Raw genomic sequence first — 23,498 nt, forward strand, 5'->3', positions numbered from 1 at the left:
GATTTCTGTATAAAAAGGAAAAGTTAATTTTTAATACAAATACAAAATGTATTTCCATAGAAAGCAAAATTTATAAGTTAAATATAAAGATTAAAATAGTGTTTGAAAAGCTCACTATAGTGCTAACGAACTAAATGAAAATAAGGCTATTTTGCATTTAAAACTGAAATACCTCTTAAAATAATTTGATCCCCAGTGTTTGCTCTTTTTGAAGTAACCGACTTACTCTTAAAAAGGATGGCTGCCAAGATGGAAAGTCTTACTGGGTTTTCATGTTAACCTATTCTTTGGACATAACTATGAATTTTGTATATAATGCATTTCATGAAAAGTGGTGGCTCCCCCAGATTTCCCACAAGTGTGAACTTGAAGTCCTAAACACTTGTCCATGTAAGCTTCAAAGCAGAGCCTTAACTGAGTTATTCAAGTAGCAGTACTTAAAGATATAATTCTTGTAACAGTTTCAATGATTTCTGATCCTGATCCAAATAATCAGTTTCTGAACATTACTACTTCACATAATAGAGTCCATCTTCAGTTTCTTCTCACTTTCTCTTTCCCTTTCGGGTTTCCTTTTTGTGGCCTGAGGCCTCCAGTTCTTTGGGTACTATCAAGATACCTCCATCATGGGTACACTGAAGAGCACAGTGGTTTGGATTGACTGGCCTACCTTGGTCATCTCTTAATCTACTAAAAATATCATGATAAAGGTCATGCAGTTTCTGTTTCATTATGTTAATAGCTTTGTTACATTGTGCTCGCTCTCAAGAGTTTCCTTCTTTGCTTGCAAGTTACATACATCATCTTCTACATTCAAAATTATGTCCAATTTGCGTTTACAACAGTTCTGCGCAGCAACTTTACTTTTCCCTCTTCGTCTGATATCACGGATAAGTGAGACTTGTAGGTCTGTCAGATAATACCTGCTTAACATGCTATTGAAAGAATCAACAGGCATGCTGACAATTTCATCTACAGAAAAAGGGATATGCGAAGCTTTAGCACGCCGTTCATCACGGCTTAAGTTTCTATTTGTGTCTTCAAGGTACCTACTCCTTATCTTCTGTGACTTCCCAGGCCACAAAAAAGGTTCAGAAGTAGATTCTGGTGCAGCTGGCTGTAAGTGGTAAGTGTGGTTATGAAATATGTGTTGAAATGTAAGATCCCCATGGAAACCAGAATCACTCTGATCCAAGCAACAAAGCTTACTGGGTTCTGGGTAGTAGCCGCCTACAGCACCTTCTAAATCATGATGGGAACTAGATTCATGGTCAGTACAATAACCTATAGCACCTTCATCACACACAAAGTGAGAGGAATTAGACTTGATGACAGAGGTACTATTGTGACTTGAATCTAAAGAAAGGCCAGAATCAGAATCTGGTTCATCAAAAAGCTGAGAAACATCGATTGGATCAAAGTTGTCTTCTGTGGCCAATGACATTGTTTATCTCATCAAATATATTTATGTAAAGGTCATACAGTAGGTCTTGGCTTGTTAGATTCCTCATATGATTGTCAACCGGTGAAAGAAATCCTGTCAAATTAGTTCCAGGAAGGGTTTGCTCAGGATTGGTGGTATAAGAATTTAACTGCAGAAATGGTTCTTGTGACTGTGAAGTCCTTGCTATTGCATCTCTTCTAAATGTATTGTTGGGACAATGCAAGATGGCCTCATGAAGATTCACATCCTGACTTACAGCCTGGCTGAAGTTTACATGAGAATGTGCTGAAGAATTCATGCCATCACTGATACTGCCTGGAAGAGGAATAGCTCCCAATGAGATGCCCTCCAGTGAATTTTCAGGCTGTGATGAAAGCAACTGGAATAAGTCTTCCAGAGAGATAGAAGTATCTGTCCCATTCAGATGTCTCTCATTTCTAGATTCAGTGGTCTTTTCTGCCAGTCAGGTTTCTCTGCTATTTTGTTTTCATCATCATTATTCTGCTGAAGTGAGTTCTCCTTCTGAGCTGACGACGCCCTTTCTTCATTTTCCTCACGCTGGGAACTATGATCCACAGCTTCGTGCTTTTCTCTTAGTACCTCGTTCTCCTCGCTCGCACATCCGCCAGCGTCCGGCAACTGAGCCGTCGGTTCCGCGGGTGCCTACTCCTCTTCTCCGGCGTCCAAGGAACCACTCCGAGCCGCTCGGGGGTCCCCGCCGCCCCCCTGCACAGCCTGGCTGGCGCCGGCTCCTACGGGGACACGGCGGCGGCGGCGCCGAACAGCCCGTGGGCCTCGTCCGCGCTCCTGGCAGCCACGCTGTGCACCAGCCACGCATCCACCCGGGCGCGAGGGACGAAGAGGACCCTGAGCACACGCACCTCCCGGAGCAGCTGGCCCTAGGGCGGCGCGGCAGGGTCCAGCTCCCGGCCCTTGGGGTGCAACTGGCCCGCGCGCCCCCACTCTCCCGAGGCCGAGAAGAGGCTGAGTGCATAGGCGGAGCTGGCCTGGCCACCCAGGAACAGCAGCTCGTCCCGGAGCACGGAATATTCATCTTTGGTGCATGAGTTCTAAACGGTAGACATGTCTAGAGCAACTAAACCTTAGCACCATGACCACTTGACACATGAACAGAAGAGGCTCCCTGCAACAGAAGAGGCTTTGTGAATAATAGTCTATGCTTAAGTATGTCACCAGGAAATAAGGCAATGCCTAACCTCCTGCTCCAGATAATGCCAGCTCTCTACCAGCTGACCAGGAGCCTATTACTCCCAACCTCCTAAAGAAGGAGTCTGTAGAAGGCCTTGGCTCTCACCTGCCCACTCTGCCCCTGGAAACTGCAAGACAGAGCAATTGTCCAGTGGCTCCCATATGAGACATACTAAACTGGATGTCCTCCGCTATGAGATCATTATACTAATCCTTCAGCTTATAATGAATTATTAAGAAAGCATACTTATGTTTGCCTTTTAAAGCTGTATTTGTAAACCTGTTTCATACAAACCAATGCAGAAATAAACATGTTGAACTAACATATTCTCAACATTTGCTTTTAAAGGTGTTTCTCTAACACTTCCATTTATGGGGAAAAAAACAGCTTATGATGCATCTTTAAGAAAGCATGCTTACAATCACTTCACCTCAGTCATCAGCAGCAGCCCAAACTCTGCCTGTCAGCCACCATCACCCAAACTAGCAGGCACGTGCTCTAATATGACCCAATTTCCCTTCGTCTCCACCCTCCAAAACGCTGCTGGTGCGTTCTATGGAATGTACAGTATATCATCAGGAAACTCTCTTTATCCTCAAACTCTTCTCTAAACCTTCTCCTCTCCTCTTGCATGCCCTATCTGAAACGTGCTTATTCCATAAAAACATCTCTTCTTCCTTCCCCACAGCCCTCTAGAGAAACAGCTATCTTTTCTTACCCCATGAGGCATGGGGTCTAGGAATGGAATATTGTCCTTTCTATGCTAGAAAACCTAGCAGTTCTCTCTTTAAATCATATCCCAACTCTGTTCAATTCACTGCCTCTTCACCACCGCTATCATCACCCAGGCCATGCCAACCCTCTCCTAACCTGTCTCTTTCTCTCCACCCTTACCCTCCTGTGGTCCATCTCTCCACAGCAGTCATCTTACTTTTAACTGGCTGTGGTATCACATCTTTCTGCTCCTTAAAATCCATCAGGAGTTTTAGTCCTCACTTTGCCTTGCAAAACCTGCATGATCTGGGCCCTGCCTCCATCTCTGTCTCTTGTGCCACTTCTGGCTTTGCCCACTGTAGTGAAGAGAATTGTGTCCCGCAAAAAGACATGTTGAATCTCTAACACAGCCTACTCTCATACCTGTGAATGTGATCTTATTTAGAAATAGGGTCTTTGCAGATGTAATCAAGTTAAGATGATATCATTACAGAAGGCCCTAAATCCAATGACTGGTGTCCTTATTAGAAGAAAAGGCCATGTAAAGACAGAGACATTGGTAGGGCATGGTGGCTCATGCCTGTAATTCCAGCACTTTCAGAGGCCAAGGCAGGAGGTTCACTTGAGCCCAGGAGCTCGAGTCCTGTCTGGGGAACATGGCAAGACTCCATCTCTAAAAAAAAAAAAATTAGCAGGGCATGGTGGTGCACATCTGTGGTCCCACCTACTCAGGAGGCTGAGGCAGGAGGATGGCTTGAACCCAGGAGGTCAAGGCTACAGTGACCCATATTCATGCCACTGCACTCCAGCCTGGGTGACAGAGGGAGACAGTGTCTCAAAGAAAAGAGACACAGGAAGAATGTCAGGTGACAATGAAGGCAGAGATTGGAGCAATGCATCTACAGTCCTCCCATAGAGGATCCTTTCTTGCCCTTCCTAGCTTTTGGTAGCTAAGAGGGACTGTAGCCCTGCTGACACCCTGATTTCAGCCTCTGGTCTCCAGAACTGTGAAACAATAAAACCCTATTGAGCTAAGCCACCCAGTTTGGGGTCATTTGTTACAGCAGCCCCAGGCCACTAATAAACCCACACTACTCTAGGCATATTGACCCCTCTGGGCTCCTTGAACACACCAAGCTGATTCCTGACCTAAAAGCTGTGTTCTAACTTTTCTCTCTGACCAGAATGTTCTTCCTGTCTTTATATGACCAGCACTTATATGCCATTCATCTCAGCTTAAATGTCACCTCCCCATTTTCAAACATTCTACCTAAAATAGCTACCCAGCTACTTTCTATTACATTAACCTGTTTTAGTCCCCCACATAGCCTATAGCTATCTGATGTTACACATGATTGTTTATATATCATCTGTTTTTCTCCATGCACTAGATGAGAACAGTGACTTGATTATCTGAGTTATTGCTGTCTCCTGCGTGCCTAGACAGCACGTTGTACCTACGTAGGTAGGGTGGCCAATTTGTCCCAGCTTGCCCAGGAATGGTTTTAAAACAGTCTCATGTCCTGGGAGGCCCCTCGGTACCAAGAAAACCAGGATGGCTAATCACTTTACTAGTAGACATTGTCAATCAATCCAATTATCCATAAATATTAAACTGAATGCATTCATTAAACTTCCAAAGAAATAAAATTCTTACTCTAAAATCTAAGACAACGTAATTGAGTATTTTAGTCACAGGTGGCCACTAGATGGCTAGATTCATTAACATACCAGCTTTCATTAAAATCACCCTAAGGTGAGGAGACATTTCATTCTAATTAAAGTATGATGGTACTCAGCTGTTTCTCATGGTACTGTAAGAGTATAGAACTATATACCTTTGAAGAATTTATAATTCCCATGTGTATTTCTGAAACATCATTAAAATTTTCCATGCTGAAAAAAAAGATGGATTTATAAATACTATGACTAACTCACATTTTTAATGTTTTTTCTGAAATTTTTGTCACTAACATGAAAAATCTATATTGGGACAGATAAAACTGTGACTACAATGACATCTTGTATCCAGGGATTTAAAATATAGCAAATATGTATTTATTCACTATAGTGACCACCTGAGGATTTTAATAGATGCAAAAAAAAAATCAGCTTCTCAGAAAGAAATCTATTGTTGGAAATGTTCTGAAAGCAAGTTTTTCTCAAGTTTACAGACTTCGGGTAAGAGACAGTCCCCAGCTGGTGTCATTTTCTAAGAGAACCTCATAAAGTCGCTAAGGCAAAAAGAGGCTCAAGAATTCTTGTCTGCAGTGAAGATTTGCCACTCCGATTACTCTAGAGATTAAAATTTGCTCAAGGGAACAGTTTCTAAAACAGAGCTTGTAATTTCAGGAAATTTTATTCTTTCTTATTCCCAGAGATTAGATCGATCTGGATCTTGGCGAAACACACCACTTTTGTAAACTTGTGAACACATGCAAGCAATATTTATATGCTATATATTAAAAATACGTTTGTAGCAAAATTTAAAGCATGAACAGACATAATAAAATGCCCAATTATCATTGTGTGGACCTATGGGAAGAAATAAAGGGAACAGGATCAGAGAGAAGATCAAGGGAACTTCAACTTTATTAGAAATGTTTCTTAATTTTATGAGTTTAATATGTTCTTATGGGTGCTAATGCTTATTACATTATTTTTTCTTTTTTTGACTTTCCTGCAAGGAGTGTGACAAGCCAAGGAAAGAAATAGAATGAGCTCAAGATGAAGCAGACTTTGGCCTATGTGTCTGAAACCCATGAAGCTGTAAGAAATCGGGATGGATTATTCTAGTTAGAAGTTGGTCAGTGCGTAGCTAGGTTTCTGTCTTTATACACTTGTTATTAGAAAAAAGATATTTTGCAAAAATGCAGTTCTGATGAGAGTATTTTATAAATAAGAGCCTGGCACTTGCTGAGAGACGTGGAATAGGGGTGAGAAGAGACAGATGAAGGTATGGGGAAATGATAGTCAAAGGGTACAGAATCTCAACTTCACAGAAGAATATAGGTTTTTTTTTAGTTCTATTGCCAAGCATGGTGAATATATTATATTAGAGTGTTGTACCTTTCAAAATTGCTAAGAGCGATTATTTCATTTCATATTTACGAATTATAACATCACTTTGTACCCCATAAATTTATATAATTATAAATTGACAATTTACAATTAAAAATAGTTTGATTTACAATTTAAAATAAAGTAAAATAAAACACTGACAATGGAATTGCAAGAGACAACAGCAGATGAAATTTTCTCTGATGTTTCACCGAAGTTTTTAAAGAGCCAAAATATTTGTCCACAAACATCAGAACAGTGAAAGGTACACATCCCTGTTCTATAATCTCAAAAAAAGTGATGGCCAGAAGGAAAGGAACAGAGACAATTTTGGTGTAGGTTAGCACATCTCCTAATCACCCCTGAATTAGTCAGGGTCTAGTAAGAAAATGGAAGGCAGCATAGTTTATGTCAAAGGGAGGGGATTTGAAGCTGGGGCAGGGTAAAACCAAGGAGAGAAAAGGAGGGGGAAAGAGGGACAGCATAGAGGGAGCTGCTCTGAGGAAAAGACAAATCCACTTCCCAAGATTCCAGCTGAGAGAGAGAGAGAAACCCAGGCTTTTCCTGGCATCTTCTCTTCTAGTCTTATATTAGCAGAACTTTCATGGAAAGAAGAGGGCAAGAGAGCTGCATGGCTGAGAAGGGAAGAGAAGGGAGAAAAATGTACCTGAGGGCAAGCAAATAACCAGCACAACCCCGGAGCCCACCGGCGACCGCGGGAAGAGAGAAAGCATGCCAACGGGAGCAGCACTTCCTGACAAAACATCACGGAGCAAGGTCCGTGAAGCGCTAAGCAATGTCTGGGAAAATCCATCATGACCCCATTACACTCAGTAAGTTGTTCAAATAAGGTTCCCAAACACAAGAGGGTCAGAGACTTTTTTTTTTTTTTTTTGAGACGGAGTTTCACTCTGTCGCCAGGTTGGAGTGCAGTGGCACGATCTTGGCTCACTGCAACCTCCACCTCCTGGGTTCAAGCGATTCTCCTGCCTCAGCCTCCCGAATAGCTGCGACTACAAGCATGCGCTACCGCGCCCGGCTAATTTTTGTATTTTTAGTAGAGACGGGGGCTTCACCATGTCGACAAGGCTTGTCTCAAACTCCTGACCTCAGGTGATCCTCCCACCTCGGCCTCCCAAAGTGCTGGGATTACAGGCATGAGCCGCTGCGCCCATACCCTTTCAGCGTTTTGGGTTTTTTTTGTTTTTGTTTTTGTTTTTGTTTTTGTTTTGAGACGGAATCTGCGTAAGACTACTGTCGCCCAGGCTGGATGGAGTGCAGTGGCGCAATCTCGGCTCACTGCAAGCTCCGCCTCCCGGGTTCACGCCATTCTGCTGCCCCAGCCTCCGGAGTAGCTGGGACTACAGGCGCCCACCACCACGCTCGGCTAATGTTTTGTATTTTTAGTAGAGACAGGGTTTCACCACGTTAGCCAGGATGGTCTCTATCTCCTGACCTCGTGATCCGCCTGCCTCGGTCTCCCAAAGTGCTGGGATTACAGGCGTGAGCCACCGCGCTCGGCCTCCTTTCAGCATTTTTTAAGAAATAGCTTTGAAGTAAACACTTTTTAGGGACACAAGAATTCTCTTTGTGTAGTAAGGGTTTTTTTTTTATATTCTTCCATCTATTTGTGTCATTTCGTTTGGATCAGTTCAGACTCCTTGAAAAAAAAAAATGCTGTCTTCATCAGTGAGGTTAAAATCCACAATCCTAATTTCCATTCCAGAAGCTAAAGTGCACGGAGAGGCAAATAAAATATAGAAACAGGCCAGGTGTGGTGGCTCACACCTGCAATCCCAACGCTTTGAGAGGCAAAGGTGGGAGGATTCTTTGAGCCCAGGAGTTCAAGACCAGCCTGGGCAACATGGTGAGACCACCATATCTACAAAAATTTTTTTTAATTGGCTGGGTTCAGTGGCATGCACCTGTGGTCCCAGCTACTCAGGAGGCTGAGGTAGGAGGATCACTTGAGCCCAGGAGTTTGAAGCTTCAGTGAGCTGTGATTGTGCCACTGCAATCTACCCTGGGCAACACAGTGAGACACTGTCTCAAAAAAGAAAAAGAAACAATACATTTATCAAACATCTCATGAAAGGTAAATGGGAATGAATATATGAAGCTTCTATATAAAGTTATTACATACATACCATAACTTTGTATTTATTTTAACACTTTGAATAAAATGCTAAGATTCATTTTGTAGTTTACTCTCTTTTATAGTGCAAGATCCAATTTAACCTTTTCTTCAAATTCAAAAATGCTAGTTGTTTCCCTCGGCAGTGAGTATAGAGGTATTCTCAGGAGCTACCTTAAGTGCTGTGTGTTTATTTGCTCAAGGTCTTATCAGCTTTTCTTGAAAGCTACTTTGTTATTGGGGAGGGAAAGGGGTAGTAATAGTTATTGATGTTCCTTTAGGGATGTATTTTTGTACATTTATTCTTTCTCAGATATGTTTTTGAATAGTTGTGACTGAATCGGAGAGCTGAAAAGTGAGATGATGTAACAGTACATATAGGATCATACATGGATGGGTTGGGTTGCAGGAACCTGAAGGATTCATGGAGTTCTCTACAGATACCTGTAATTAATTAAATCCTCTCTCTTTGAGGATTAAAAAAGAAGATACTCTTCAAAACTGTCATCTTCCAAAAATATGTCGGGAACAGAGTCATATACTAAGGTAAATATGTCTTATTTTTATTTCAGAGAGGCAGTGTATGTAGTGATTAAAAGCACAGCCTCTTCAGCCAGACTGGCTGAGTTCTGTAGATTTTGGAGTAATTTACATGAATTCCCATGCCTCAGTTTCCTCAAGTGTAAAATGGGTATTATAATAGTAGCATCTACCTCATAGAGTTCTCAAGAAGAAAAACACGAGTCAGAATTTGTAAAACACTTATAACTGTGCCTGGAATATAGAAAGTACAATTATTATATAAGCTAGATTCTAGGGGAAAAAAAAGAATTTTAAGAGAAATCGTCTTGGTCTGTATTCCTTAATGTTGATGTTGGTGGTGTTTTCTCCATGACTCTGAGAACAAAGTGTATTTGAATATACATTGGCCCTCTGTATCTGTAGGTTCTGCAACCATGGATTTAACCAACTGAAAATCAAAAATATTTTTGTAAAAAAAATGGATGGCTGCATCTGTATCAATATGTACAGACTTTTTTCCTTGTTGTTATTTCCTAAACAACAGAGTATAACAACTATTTACATGGTTTTTTACATTGTATGGGGTATTATAAGTAATCTAGACGTGATTTAAAGTATACATCAAGATATGTTTAAGTTATATGCAAATACTATGCCATTTTATATCAGGTACTTGAACGTCTTCAAATTTCAATACCAGGGGAGGGGTCCTGGAATCATTTTCCCACAGATACCAAAGGATGACTAGACAATTCTGACCAGGGCCAGCTTCATGGGCATGTGACCTGTACAAGAAGGAATCTCTATGTCCATATTAGAAGAGTCCCTTACTTGATTTAATGCTCTACTGTCATGATTTTGAGATTCTTAAGACTTTCTGAACAAGGAATCTCACATTTTATTTTGCCCTGGGCCCTGAAAATGATGTCTCCAATCCTGACTTGGACTCCCTGTGCTCCCTGATTCTTGTAAGCCCAGAAGCCCTAAGCTGGTTGTTGTATCCTCTCTCTGCTCACAGGTTTGGGGTCGATCACTCTGGGGCAAGAACAGTAAAAGAATTGAAAATTCAGATCCTGCCGGGCTCGGTGGCTCATGCCTGTAATCCCAGCACTTTGGGAGGCCGAGGTGGGCAGATCACTTGAGGTCAGGAGTTTGAGACCAGCCTGGCCAACATGATGAAACAGTCTCTACAAAAAAATACAAAAATTAGCCAGGCCTGGTGGCACACGACTGTAATCCCAGCTACTCGGGAGGCTGAGGCAGGAGAATGGCTTGAACCTGAGAGGCGGAGGTTGCAGTGAGCTGAGATCGTGCCACTGCATTCCAGCCTGGGAAACAGAGGGAGACTCTGTCTCAAAAAATAAAAATAAAAAAATGACAATCTAGGCCTATTGCATTGTCTTTCTCACAGAATGTTTATATCAACATGCACGTACACTGAAAAGAAAAAGAACTTGGGGAGAAAAGAGTTCCTCCTTTGCGGAAACACAACCTATGCAAAACCACCATTTCCCCTCAGGAGCTAAATTATCCAGTGCAGAGTTTATGTTCTTTCCTTTCGGATCTCTTCCTTCCTTAGGAATGTGGCTTAAATGGGACAGATTTTATTCTACCTGTGTGACCTCAAACAGGCAAAAGTCTCGCTTTCAAATTGTTTTCAACTGAGGGCAACAATAGTTGCCAGATACACAGACAATGTGCAATCAAAAGAAGATAAAGTATGCAAAAACATGTTATCATCTGGAAGGTGGGGCAGCAGGCACAGTATGAGGTAACACACTTCTGCTTTCTGTTCTGGGGCCACGCGAGCACCTGGCTCAAAGTAGCTGGCTTCATTTTCCCAGTAAAGAAACTGAGTGCCAGGAACATTAAACGGTTCCATAAACATTTCAAAGTCAAGGTGAAGCACAGGTATGCACATTAATTAAATCATCACTGATTATACAACTGCTTTGAGTTGGTCACAGAAAAGTCATGGAGAGATAGAAGATAAATAAGAAGCATGCATTTTCCTCAAAGGGCTCACAATCTTTATAGAGTGACAATTAAAGGGCAAATACCATACAGAATTGTAAATATTTCCATTAAGGGCAATGTAGAAAGTGCTGAGGCATCATGCTTTCTCCCAGCAGGCCTTGGGAAAGGCTTCCCAGGGAAGGCCAGAGGAATTCGCCACTTGGAGAAAGCAGAGGGTATTCTAGTCAGGGCAGAGGCCCCAAGCAAGGAAGGTGAGTGGCATAAGAGTTCATCCACATGGGGCATCTGGAAAGAATAGGCAATGAGACTAAAGTGGGGGGATGGGGACAAGGCTTCATTCTGAGGGTGAGCCACTGGGGAACCTTCACAGGTTTTCGTATACAGGGTGCTGTGATCACAACTCTTTGAGAAGATAATTCTGGACATGTAGCAGATTATGCATTGGAGTGAGGAAATCAAGGAGACGGGAGAGTTAATTAACAAAGAAACCAGGCCCAACTGTCCATCAACTGAAGAATGAATAAACAAATGTGGTATATCCATATAATGGAATACTATTCGGTCATAAAGTTAAGTCATATCACGAAATGAAGGAACCTGAGAAACCTGATGCTAAGTGAAAGAAGCTAGTCACAGAAGGCTACGTACTATATGATGACATTTATACAGAATGCCTAGGATAGGCAAATCTGTAGATACAGAAAGTAGATTTGCAGTTGCCAGGAGACGGGGGAAGAGAGGACTTGAGAGTAACCAGTAACTGGTATGAGGTTTCTTTCTGGATGATGAAAATGTTCTGGAATTCGATAGCAGGGACAGTGGTCACAACTCTGTAATCTACTAAAACTACTGGATTGTACAACTTTAAATTATAAACTACTGAACTGAACAATTTAAAATAAAAAGAATCTATTGTTATTATCAGATAAAGAAGAACCGAACAAAATTAGCATAAGAGAAAATTTAAGAAAACCAGAGATGGCTTCCGAAATATTTAGAAGATGTATTTACAAGAAGATGCATTTAGAAGTGATAGAAGTGAAATATAAAAATAGTCAGAATTTTCCTCAAACCTTCCAAGCAGAGGCAATAGCCAGCTAGAAAAGCGGCAAACAGGAAATATTCTCACAGTTAAAGAGCTGGGCTTCAGACATGACAAGACAAGACAGTAGAAGTGTTATACGAGGTTATGCAAAGTTACCTTGGTGTACAGAGATAGAGGGAAGCAGCATCAGAAATAAACAACACTTATGAATCTTTTATGAAGGCCATCTTTAGCAGAAATATGTATTTTTAATTTTACCTTTTAGTTCTGTTTCAAAGGAATTTCTAGCCATTTCTGAAAATGCATAGTATACAAATGCTATAGGATATAGAGAATGTAATTAATGAAGAAAAAATCTCTTCTCACTGAATGTGGTTGTGAAATGAGCAGACACTAACAAGCCCATTTTTCACTTTGTAGAAAAGTCATGAAGATACCACCTCCCAAATCACTCTTCTTCAACATATTGTTTTGTGTTTTAGTATTTACAAGAGTTTTCTTTTTGAAACCATCGGATGTAAAGCAGTTACAAGAAAATACAAGCACTCTTGTATGAAAGCACAAGGGTCTTCTGGTGTTGGGAGATCCCTCCTGGCTCCCACCCTGCAACTAACCCACTCAACAAGTGTGGAAGAGGGCTGAGGTCACGCTGGGCCTCACTGTCCATATTTGAAAAGGCACGGGTGGGGGGGGCGCTTAATCAGATAGTTTCAAGGCACTCTTCATTCTTGAACCTCATCTGATAACCTGATGCATACGGTGACTAAGAAGAAGGTCACTGACATTTGGCCAAGCTTGCCTTGACTCATGGTTTTGCTATGTATTTTGTCACCTATGCTAAGCCTCAGTTTCCTCATTTCAAAGATGAGAATAATGAATATTATAACTTCTACTTTATCATATAATTCAAATATTAAGTAAGGATTATATAAAATGCCTACTTTGGACACTGGCATATACTAAGCCTTCAAAAAATATTTCCTACTATTGTTGGTATTAGTAATACACTGCAGAAAAATTAGGACAGACACTGATATAGAAAGTATAAGAAACTTTAAATTTTAACAACAAGAACAAAAGTGAGTTTTTAAATTAACACATTCTCATTAAAAAAAAAAAATACCGCTCAGCCAGGCCCAGTGGCTCACGCCTGTAATCCCAGCACTTTGGGAGGCTGAGGCGGGTGGATCACTTGAGGTCAGGAGTTTGAGACCAGCCTGGCCAACATAGTGAAACCTCGTCTGTACTAAAAACACAAAATTCGCCAGGCGTGGTGGCGCATGCCTGTAATCCCAGCTACTCAGGAGGCTGAGGCAGGAGAATCACTTGAACCCGGGAGGCAGAGGTTGCAGTGAGCTGAGATTGCACCACTGCGCTCCAGCCTGGGCGACAGAGAGAAACTCCTTCTCAAAAAAAAGGAAAAAAAAAGAAATACTGCTCATTGTAAGAATTTTAGAAAACATTTTTCAGGCACTAGTTCTTTTGAGAAACAATATTTGAGAAATGAGATAGTATCTCTTTTAAAACATGATATTTCAGATAAAAATGACCAAATGCCTTTAACCTTTAGGATTGCCAAATCTAAGTCATTCAAACTTCAAAAAGTCATGTTTTTAAGCTGCGGAATGCAAAGCTATGCAAAGTACAATTCCCGTAATTCATGGTCTCTCTTTTTGTGACTGTCATTTATTTCCTCCCAAGGAGGGAAACTATGGAAACCATTACCCAAGATGTTTCTTCTCAACTGGCCCTATTTCCGGTCAGCAAGCAGCAGCTGCTGTTGATCTACAGTTGCCCTTTTCCTCCGCACCTGCCCTGCTCGGCCCAACAGAGATAATTTGCAGCAAGCAGGGCCTCAGAGCTGGGAGCCTGGCAGCCTTCCAAGGTCTTCATAGCTTGCTAGCGAACAAGATCCTGCCTTACCATATGACATTCAGTATGGCTTTGAGGTGATGTCAGTGAAACAGCCCAAAAAGGATTTATGAAGAATAATTTTGCACTAAAGCCAATAGGAAATACTGACAAGGAAGATAGAAGCCATTAGTAAGATTTTGCAGTCCTTAGCACCCCTGTACTAGACTATGATGGTTGTAGTAAGTTTTTATGATACTAAAAGCCTGTTATAAATATTATTCACCCATAAAAATAAGTGAAATTTGGACATACACTACAACATGGATGAACCTTGAAAAAATTATGCTAAGTGAAATAAGCTAGGACAAGGACAAATATTTCATGATTCCATTTACATGATGTACCTATGACAAGCAAATTTATAGAGACAGAAAGCAAAATAGAGACTATCTAGGGCTTAGGGGAGGGTGGGGAAAGAAGAGTTATTGTTTAGTGGATACAGAGTTTATGTTAGGGATAACTAAAATGTCCTGGATACAGACAGTGATGATAGTTACACAGATTATGAATGTACATAAGGCCACTGAATTGTACTTACAAATGGTTAAAATGACAAATATTGATCCAGCAATCCAACTTCTGGATATTTGCCCAAAAGAGTTATAATCAGTTTGTCCAAGAGATGTCTGCACGCCCAAGTTCACTGAAGCTGTGTTCACAATAACCAAGATATGGAATCAACTGAAATGTCCATGAATCAACAGATAAATGGATTTTAAAAAGTGATGTATATGCACAATGAACTATTATTCAGCCTTAATAAAGAAGGAAATTCTGTCATTGATAACAACATGGATGGAACTGGAGAACATTATGCTAAGTGAAATAAGCCAGGCACAGAAAAACAAATGATTCTTGCTTACATGTGGAATCTAAAACAATTGAACCCATAGAAGCAGAGAGTGGAATGGTGGCTACAGAGGCTGAAGGTGAAGTGGGTTGGGAGATGATGGTCAAAGGGTACAAAATCTCAGAAGAGAAACATGGCGTGGGATTTTTTTTTTTTTTTAGTTCTATTGCACAGTGTGGTGAATATGGTTAATAATAGAGTATTGCACATTTCAAAATTGCTAAGAGTAAATTTCAAATGCTCTCACCACAAAAAAAAGTTAAGTTGTTGAGGTGATGGATACATTAACTGGCTTCATTTAATTATTCCACATTGTATTCATGAGTTATAACATCACTTTATCTCCCATAAATATATACAATTAAGAATATTCAATTTACAATAAAAAATAAATAAAAATACAATTACAAATATTATGTTATGTCTATTTTGCCACAATTTTAAAAAGCAAAGCAATAAAAGGCACTGGGTGGGGGGGAGCATATTGAATTCAGTTTCTCAGAGAAATAAGCAGCTTCAAATCCAACTTTAACAGTCCTAATTTGAACATCAGGCATAAGTACCAAATACACCAGTTTTGAGACAGTGGTTTTCTTTGAGAAGATGGAAAGGTAAATGATCAACAGTGAGTTACTATATCTCTGTAACTATTTAAAAAAAGAAAATCTGAACAAAATATGGCAAAATGTTATCTGTTTAAACTTTGGGTTGTTTATAAGTATCTGTTATGTCATTTTCTATACTAAATAAATAAATTTTTCACACCTTCAGCTTCTTTCCTCAAATATCCACCACTTCCTCTGCTATCTTTGCTTTCTGCTTACGACCTTGCTTCTTACTTCCCAGAGAGCAATGATGCCATCAGAGGGTCCTGAGCCTCCCCCACCACATCCACCGCCCACTAGCATCTATACCCACATATTCTGCCTTCCTGCCCATTAGTGTATGGGACCATCTACATCCAATTCCCGGTGCTTGAGCACTAGGTAACATGGCCTGCATCTAGTCAAGACTATCTCTGCAATTGTTCTTTATCACCTGCCTACCCTGCTACATTATATTTTCCAGAAATCCAGGGATTTTTGTCTACATGGTTCTCTGATATATCCCAAACACAGAGATCAGTTGCTGCCATGTACTAAACTCTCAATAGATATTTATGAAGTAAATGAATGCAATCCTTTTCTCTATTTTTTAAATATTTCAATATTTTAAAAATTAAATATTGGAATAGAAAAACACAACTTGAATGTGTAAAAATTTGGGATAAAAGATTCTGCCCTGTGATCCCATAAGCCATTTAAATGTCTCTGAAATGCCAAAATTTCAACATCCATGCTGCATCTCCCAGAAGTCAAAATAAAACGACAAAATATTTTGTCATCTATATGTTTCCATTATTCTTTTAGAAATAATGTTTATTATTTGACAGCACAATAGGGTGACTATAGTCAATAATAACTTAATTGTATATTTTTAAATAACTTAGGGGCAGGCACAGTGGCTTATGCCTATAATCCTAGCAGTTTGAGAGGCGAAGGCAAATGGATTGCTTAAGCCCAGGAGTTTGAGACCAGCCTAGGCAACACGGCAAAATCTTGTCTCTACAAAAAATACAAAAGAAATAGGGAGGCATGGTGGCATGCACCTGTAGTCCCAGCTACTCAGGAGGCTGAGGTGGGAGGATCACCTGAGCCCAGGGAGGTCACGGCTGCAGTGAGTCTTGATTGTGCCACGGCACTCCAGCTTGGACAACAGAGAGAGACCCTGTCTCAAATAATAATAATAATAATGATAATAAACAAAATAACTTCATGTAATTGGCTTGTTTATAACTCAAAGCATAAATGCTTGAGAGGTGGATGATTACCCCATTCTCCATGATGTGCTATTTCACATTGCATGCCTGTATCAAAACATCGCATGTATCCCGTAAATATATACATCTACTATGTATCCACGAAAATTACAAAATATATTTTAAAATTCAAAAATTAAAAAAGAATAGATCTGTTTCTCTTTCCATGGCATGGTATCTCTGGACACCAAAAAATTTATGTAGGAGGTTACATTCAAACCCCTAAGAAGTGCAAAAGTAATTTTAGTATAGGCAAAATCGGAGCTATCAGAATTCCATGGGTTAAAAACTGAATGCACTTTTTTAGACAGCAGAAATTGCCAAGGTAAGTTCTCTATGACTAAGTGTCATAATAAATGCCTTTACTCTGAATCGCATATGCTCTGTTTCTCAAAACACTAAATGAAATGTAGGCTTACAGTTCAGATGTGGTTATTTGCTTGACATCTGTACTTCCTGTCATCAAAGCAGGGAACAAGTGTCATCATTAAAGAATTTTGTCTTTCTGACCTATTTGAGTACGGTCTGAAAAGACAGTTGTAGAACACTCTGGAAATTTGTCCACATTGGCCTTAATGGTAACACAAAAGAGGAAGGAATGTGTGTCTCCAGGAAGGTCTCATTCAGCAGGATTGCATAGGTAAGTTTTTATCTATGCATGATGCCAGAGCTATGCATAGAAGCTGAAAAATAGTTTTAAAAATAGGCGAATAACAGTCTTGAAAATTTGGTATTAATCCTTGGAACAATAACATGATTAAAATGAGATGAGAATGGCAAGTGGCCCTCTGTCTGATTTTTTCATGGCTCACAATTCCCCTTGAGCTTGTCTAAAACTCCCTGGACACATCAGCTCTATTTAGCCTCTGGAAACAAGTCTGTCTTGAACACTAAAAGGCGGGGGAGGAAAAGGGAAGTAAATATAAATCGCTTTAGTCTACTGTTCATATAACTTGAGATCAAGGTGACCTGGCTGCTAATATTTTATCCCACGATTCAATCTGAGTAATCAAAGTTCTTTTGTTTTCCTTAGACTCTAATAAGTGACTATTCCAGTTTGACACTTGATACAGTCTTTTATGATATACTGTAAATTACTATTAAGAGCCTTTTTGGCTGGAATATTAACTAATAAAAATTAAATTTTACTTTTAAATACTACATATTTTAGCTCTACAGCTAGTTATTCTACTGCACCTTAAATTCAATAATTTAATAATATATTATATTATTTTATTTAATATATTTTATATAATATATAATATATTATTAATATAATAATATAATATATAATTATATATTATATATTATTCTATATAATATATAATTATATATTATTCTATATAATATATAATTATATATTATTCTATATAATATATAATTATATATTATTCTATATAATATATAATTATATATTATTCTATATAATATATAATTATATATTATTCTATATAATATATAATTATATATTATTCTATATAATATATAATTATATATTATTCTATATAATATATAATTATATATCATTCTATATAATATATAATTATATATTATATATCATTCTATATAATATATAATTATATATTATATATCATTCTATATAATATATAATTATATATTATATATCATTCTATATAATATATAATTATATATTATATAGAATATATATAATTATATAGAAATTCTATATAATATATAATTATATATTATATATCATTCTATATAATATATAATTATATATTATATATCATTCTATATAATATATAATTATATATTATATATTATTCTATATAATATATAATATATAATATTATATATTATATATAATATATGTTATTCTATATAATATATAATTATATATTAAATTATGGAAAACATTTTTTAAACATGTTTTTCCTTTGACACACGGTATTTTGATGTCGTAGAATCTGACTTCTGTGCATTTTGGAGGTAGGGGTTAAGCTTTAAAACTAAAGAATCAAATTTTTCTTCTGGCCAAAATCATGTTCTATGACCTAATTTAGGGGAAACCAGAACTAGGGGCCAGAACAGGATGTTAATTCTCAAGAATTTTAATCATTTCTCTGAGCTTGTCTTCAATCCAAAACATTCATGATTGCTTCCACTTCTCTGTGGCTCTATTTCTCCATCTGAATAGTGGAATACTAAACTCATCATGCAAATACCACCCTGAGTTGGTTAACTAGGGGGTTTGGTGCTCCTATGGTGTCGCTGCAGCACCTCAGCCCAACCTGAACATTCAAGATTGACGTCAAAAGTTGAAGTCTGTCATTGTTGGTGCCACCAAATGATTTAGGTTCATAAACTTCCTTATTCTTAGTAAAAGAATGAGTAATTTTTTTGTCTTTTTTTTTTTTTTTTGAGATGGGGTTTCACTCTTGCTGCCCAGCTGAAGTTCAATGGCACAATCTCAGCTCACTGCAACCTCTGCCTCCCAAGTTCAAGCGATTCTCCTGCCTCAGCCTCCCGAGTAGCTAGGACTACAGGCACATGTCACCACGCCTGGCTAATTTTTGTATTTTTAGTAGAGACAGGGTTTCACCATGTTGGCCAGGCTGGTCTCGAACTCCTGACCTCAGGTGATCCACCTGCCTCGGCCTCCCCAAGTGCTGGGATTACAAGCATGAGCAACTGCACCCAGCCATTTTTTTTTTTTTTTTTTTTGAGACAGAGTTTGAATCTCTTGCCCAGGTTAGAATGTAGTGGCACACGATCTTGACTCACTGCAACCTCTGTCTCCTGGGTTCAAGCAGTTATCCTGCTTCAGCCTCCCAAGTAGCTGGGATTACAGGCACGTGCCACCACACCCAGCTGATTTTTGTATTTTTAGTAGAGATGGGGTTTCATCACATTGGTCAGGCTGGTCTTGAACTCCTGACCTCAAGTGATTTACCTGTCTTGGCCTTCCAAGTGCTGGGATTACCGGCATGAGCTACCGCACCTGGCCAAGTAATTTTTTTCTATTTCTCTTTTACTCGAACAAGTAAATATTTACAAAGGAGATTCAGGTATGATATTCATTATAGCATAAAATAGAGATACCGAGTGTAAACCAGTTATTGCAAAAGATGTTAAGTCTTTCAGCAAGTTTCTTTTCAAACTACCTTAATATTTAGTCAAGTTCTCATTGGTATACACCCAGCTCAAATCAGTGAGTCATAATAAACCCTTTAAAGGTTAGTCATTTTTGTCAGCTACCACCAAAATGGAAAACTACATCATGTTTTCATCGATAAAGATGAGCTCATCTTGTTACACAGTTGATATCAGAGTATTATAGATTAACAAATTACTATGAGTTTGTACAGAGAGAAAAAGAGAGAAATTTGTCTTAATGTTTCACTATAAGGGCACTAAAAGCCCTAGATCTAATTCATATATATAATCTGTGTTTGCTCTACATTGGCACATTTCCAAAACCACACTTTTTTAACAATTCCTGCTGAGCATGGTGGTTCACGTCTGTAATCCCAGCACTCTGGGAGGCCCAGGCAGGTAGATCACGATGTCAAGAGATCAAGACCATCCTGACCAGCATCTCTACCAAAAATACAAAAATTTAGCTGAGCATGGTGGTGTGTGCCTACAGTCCCAGCTACTCAGGAGGCTGAGGCAGGAGAATCAGTTGAACCCAGGAGGCCGAGATTGCAGTGAGCTGAAAGTGCACCACTGCACTCCAGCCTGGTGACAGAGTGAGACTCTGTCTCCAAAAAAAAAAAAGAGAGAAAAGAAATTACTAAAATATCTTTACTAATTTGTGTTCTCATCTTAGAAAAGACCATGACTTATTCATTTTTGTATTTCTAAAAATTAAAAGGATCCTGGGGATACGTTTGACAATAATGAACATTTACTGAGTAAAAATTCAAGTACATGTTGGCATTGGCAAGTAATATTTAGAAATCTGTTCCCTGCTTTAGCACACAAGTTTTTTACGTGCACAAACTGAGCACCAATTTGATTTGGAACATTTAGTCTTTAACGTATTCCTTTCAAATTGATTTGTAGTTTACCCTGTTGGTTTTACTGAAGGTTATTAGTAGATATGCATTTTCTTACCTTTTTCCTCTTCCCCATGGATCTTCCTCAAAGGCCATTCTCTGAGGAGGTGACCTTCCTTCTGCAATGGCTTATTCCATCCATGGACATGTCCTAGAAGCCTTCACCAGTGGCAATGGCACAAAGATTGTCATCCCTTAAGGAAAGATGGGCCCAGTCCTCTGCTAAACAGAAACTATCTTCATCTACCAAGGGAAGGACTGATTCTCTAAGAATGAGAATGGAATTGTGGAAACTATCTGAATACAGGAGAAACATGGGCAGCTTCTTAGGGTGCACTTATGTGAAATTTCATCTTCTCTGTAATCAGAGAAAATGAATAAAGTGAGTTCTCATGTTCATTGCCAATGCTTACAAGAAACCTATTTAGAGTGATCATTAGCAAATCCAGCAGCTCATGTTGCACTGCTTGGATATTGATCACTTAACACTTCTCCAAATCTCTGTAGAAGAAATAGGTTACTTTATGATTTATCACGTCTGAGTAATCAGGAAATAATTTAGAGAGATGACTACCTTGGAGACATTTCGAACAAAAGAATCAATAACGAGGGAAATTTAGGCTTGGGAACATGTCAGGGCTTTATTCACTCCTGTTTTAAAAGAGCATAAGGAGGCCGGGCATTGTGGCTAATACCTGTAATCCCAGCACTTTGGGAGGCCAAGGTGGTAGGATCACTTGAGTTTAGGAGTTTGAGACCAAACTGAACAACATAGAGACCCCTGTCTCACTATTTGTCTACACAAATATTTTAAAAATTAGCTGGGTGTGGTGGCTTGCCCCTGTGATCCCAGTTATTCAGGAGGCTGAGGTGGGAGGATGACCACCTCAACCAAGAGGTTGAGGCTGCAGTGAGCCATGATCGCACCAATGCACTCTAGCCTGGCCAACAGAGCAAGACTCTATCTCAAATAATAATAATAATAATAATAAGGAATAAAGGGAAAAGAGTTTTTTACTAACAAACATCAGTCTGAGCCTGGATCAATGTTACCAATCTCATGGCTTGCTAGGAGTTCCAGGGGCAGATTTTGTAGTTACCTTAGATATTCAAAGACACTTGCTTCTTGGTACCATTTCCAAGTTCCACCTAAGGTTATTATTATTATTATCATTATCATTATTTTAATTGAGACAGGGTCTCACTCTTTCACCCAGGCTGGAGTGCAGTGACGCGAGCATGGCTCATTGCAGCCTTGATCTCCTAGGCTTACGCAACCCATCCAACTCAGTATCCCAAAGTACTGGGATTACAGGCACGAGCCACTGCACCTGGCCAGTTATTTTTTGTAATGAGTGTAATCTCACAACCTCTCAAGATTGCATCTCAAACAATCCTAGGGCCCCTTCCCTCCCACCTTTACCTAGACAGCAAAATACACTCTGTGGAGTTCAGTAAGAGAGACATTTTGCCCCTCCCTTGGGAAATCCATCTAATGCAGAACCTGCAGCTGGCTCCTCCCCTTGGCTTTGTATCTTAGCTGTGGCCTTGAGATCTGAAGACTTTCTTGGCCGCAGCTGTTTTCAGTGGCTTTCCTGAAAGTGCTATGTGTGTGTCCAGACATTGAAATCTATTGCCAGGTGAGATTTCAGTTTCCATGAAGGAAAAGCAAGCATGTTGAGCTAGACCTGTTTGTAAAGAATATTTATAATCAGTGTCTTGGGGAAATTAACAGTATGTTCTGCCATCTGATTTATTTCCACATATGGTTCAATGCACTACTAATGGTTTCCATTTGAAAAGAGCAAATCCACTTAGAAAGAGGTTTTGTAATACAAGTTGCAAGACTTAATGTTCTTAAGAACACACCAGATCTTTAGAAGTCTGAGTGATTCAATCTTAGAATTGCCAGTCATAAGTTCTAAATTAAACAGTACTTCATTTTACTGGAAGTTGCAAATGACAGAACATTAGTGTATTAGTCAGGGTTCTCTAGAGGGCCAGAACTAACAGGATATATGTATATATGAAAGGGAACTTACTAAGGAGAATGACTCGCATGAGCACAAGGTAAAGCTCCACGATAGGCCATCTGCAAGTTGAGGGGCAAGGAAGCCAGTGGTGGAGCAGTCTGAGTCCCAAAACCTCAAAAGTTGGGAAGCTGACAGTGCAGCCTTCAGTCTGTGGCCAAAGGCCCAAGACCCTCTGGCAAACAAGTCCAAGTGTCCAAAAGCTGAAGAACTTGGAGTTTGATGTTCAAGATCAGGAAGCATCCAGCACGGGAGAAAGATGAAGGTCGGAAGACTCAGCAAGTCTGCTCTTCCACCTTCTCCTGCCTGCTTTTTTCTTTTTTTTTTTTTTTTTTTTGATACGGAGCCTCACACTGTCGCCTGGGCTGGACTGCAATGGTGCAATTGCGGCTCACTGCAACCTCTGCCTCCCAGGTTCACGCGATTCTCCTGACTCAGCCTCCTGAGTAGCTGGGATTACACTGCCTGCTTTTTTCTAGCTGTGCTGGCAGCTGCCCCGCCAGGGTCTGCCTCTCCCAGGCCACTGACTCAAATGTTAACCTCCTTTGGCAACACCCTCACAGACACACCCAGGATCAATACTTTGCATCTTTCAATCCAATCAAGTTGCCACTCAGGATTAACCATCACAATTAGTGCACAAATGGGGGTTCACATATACTCCCCTCAGTAAACTCTTGTACAAGAGGTAAAGAGTGAGTGAGCACAGATGGTAATA

General features: G+C 39.5%; 1 pseudogene; it reads right to left on the reverse strand.

Annotated features, from left to right (window-relative positions):
• Positions 1-545: 545 nt before the first annotated feature.
• Positions 546-23,498, reverse strand: part of LOC116467776 (nuclear factor erythroid 2-related factor 3-like) — a 39,902-nt pseudogene continuing 16,949 nt past the window's right edge.

This window comes from Hylobates moloch, unplaced genomic scaffold, assembly GCF_009828535.3.
Source record: "Hylobates moloch isolate HMO894 unplaced genomic scaffold, HMol_V3 SCAFFOLD_5, whole genome shotgun sequence".
NCBI classification, from domain to species: Eukaryota; Metazoa; Chordata; class Mammalia; order Primates; family Hylobatidae; genus Hylobates; species Hylobates moloch.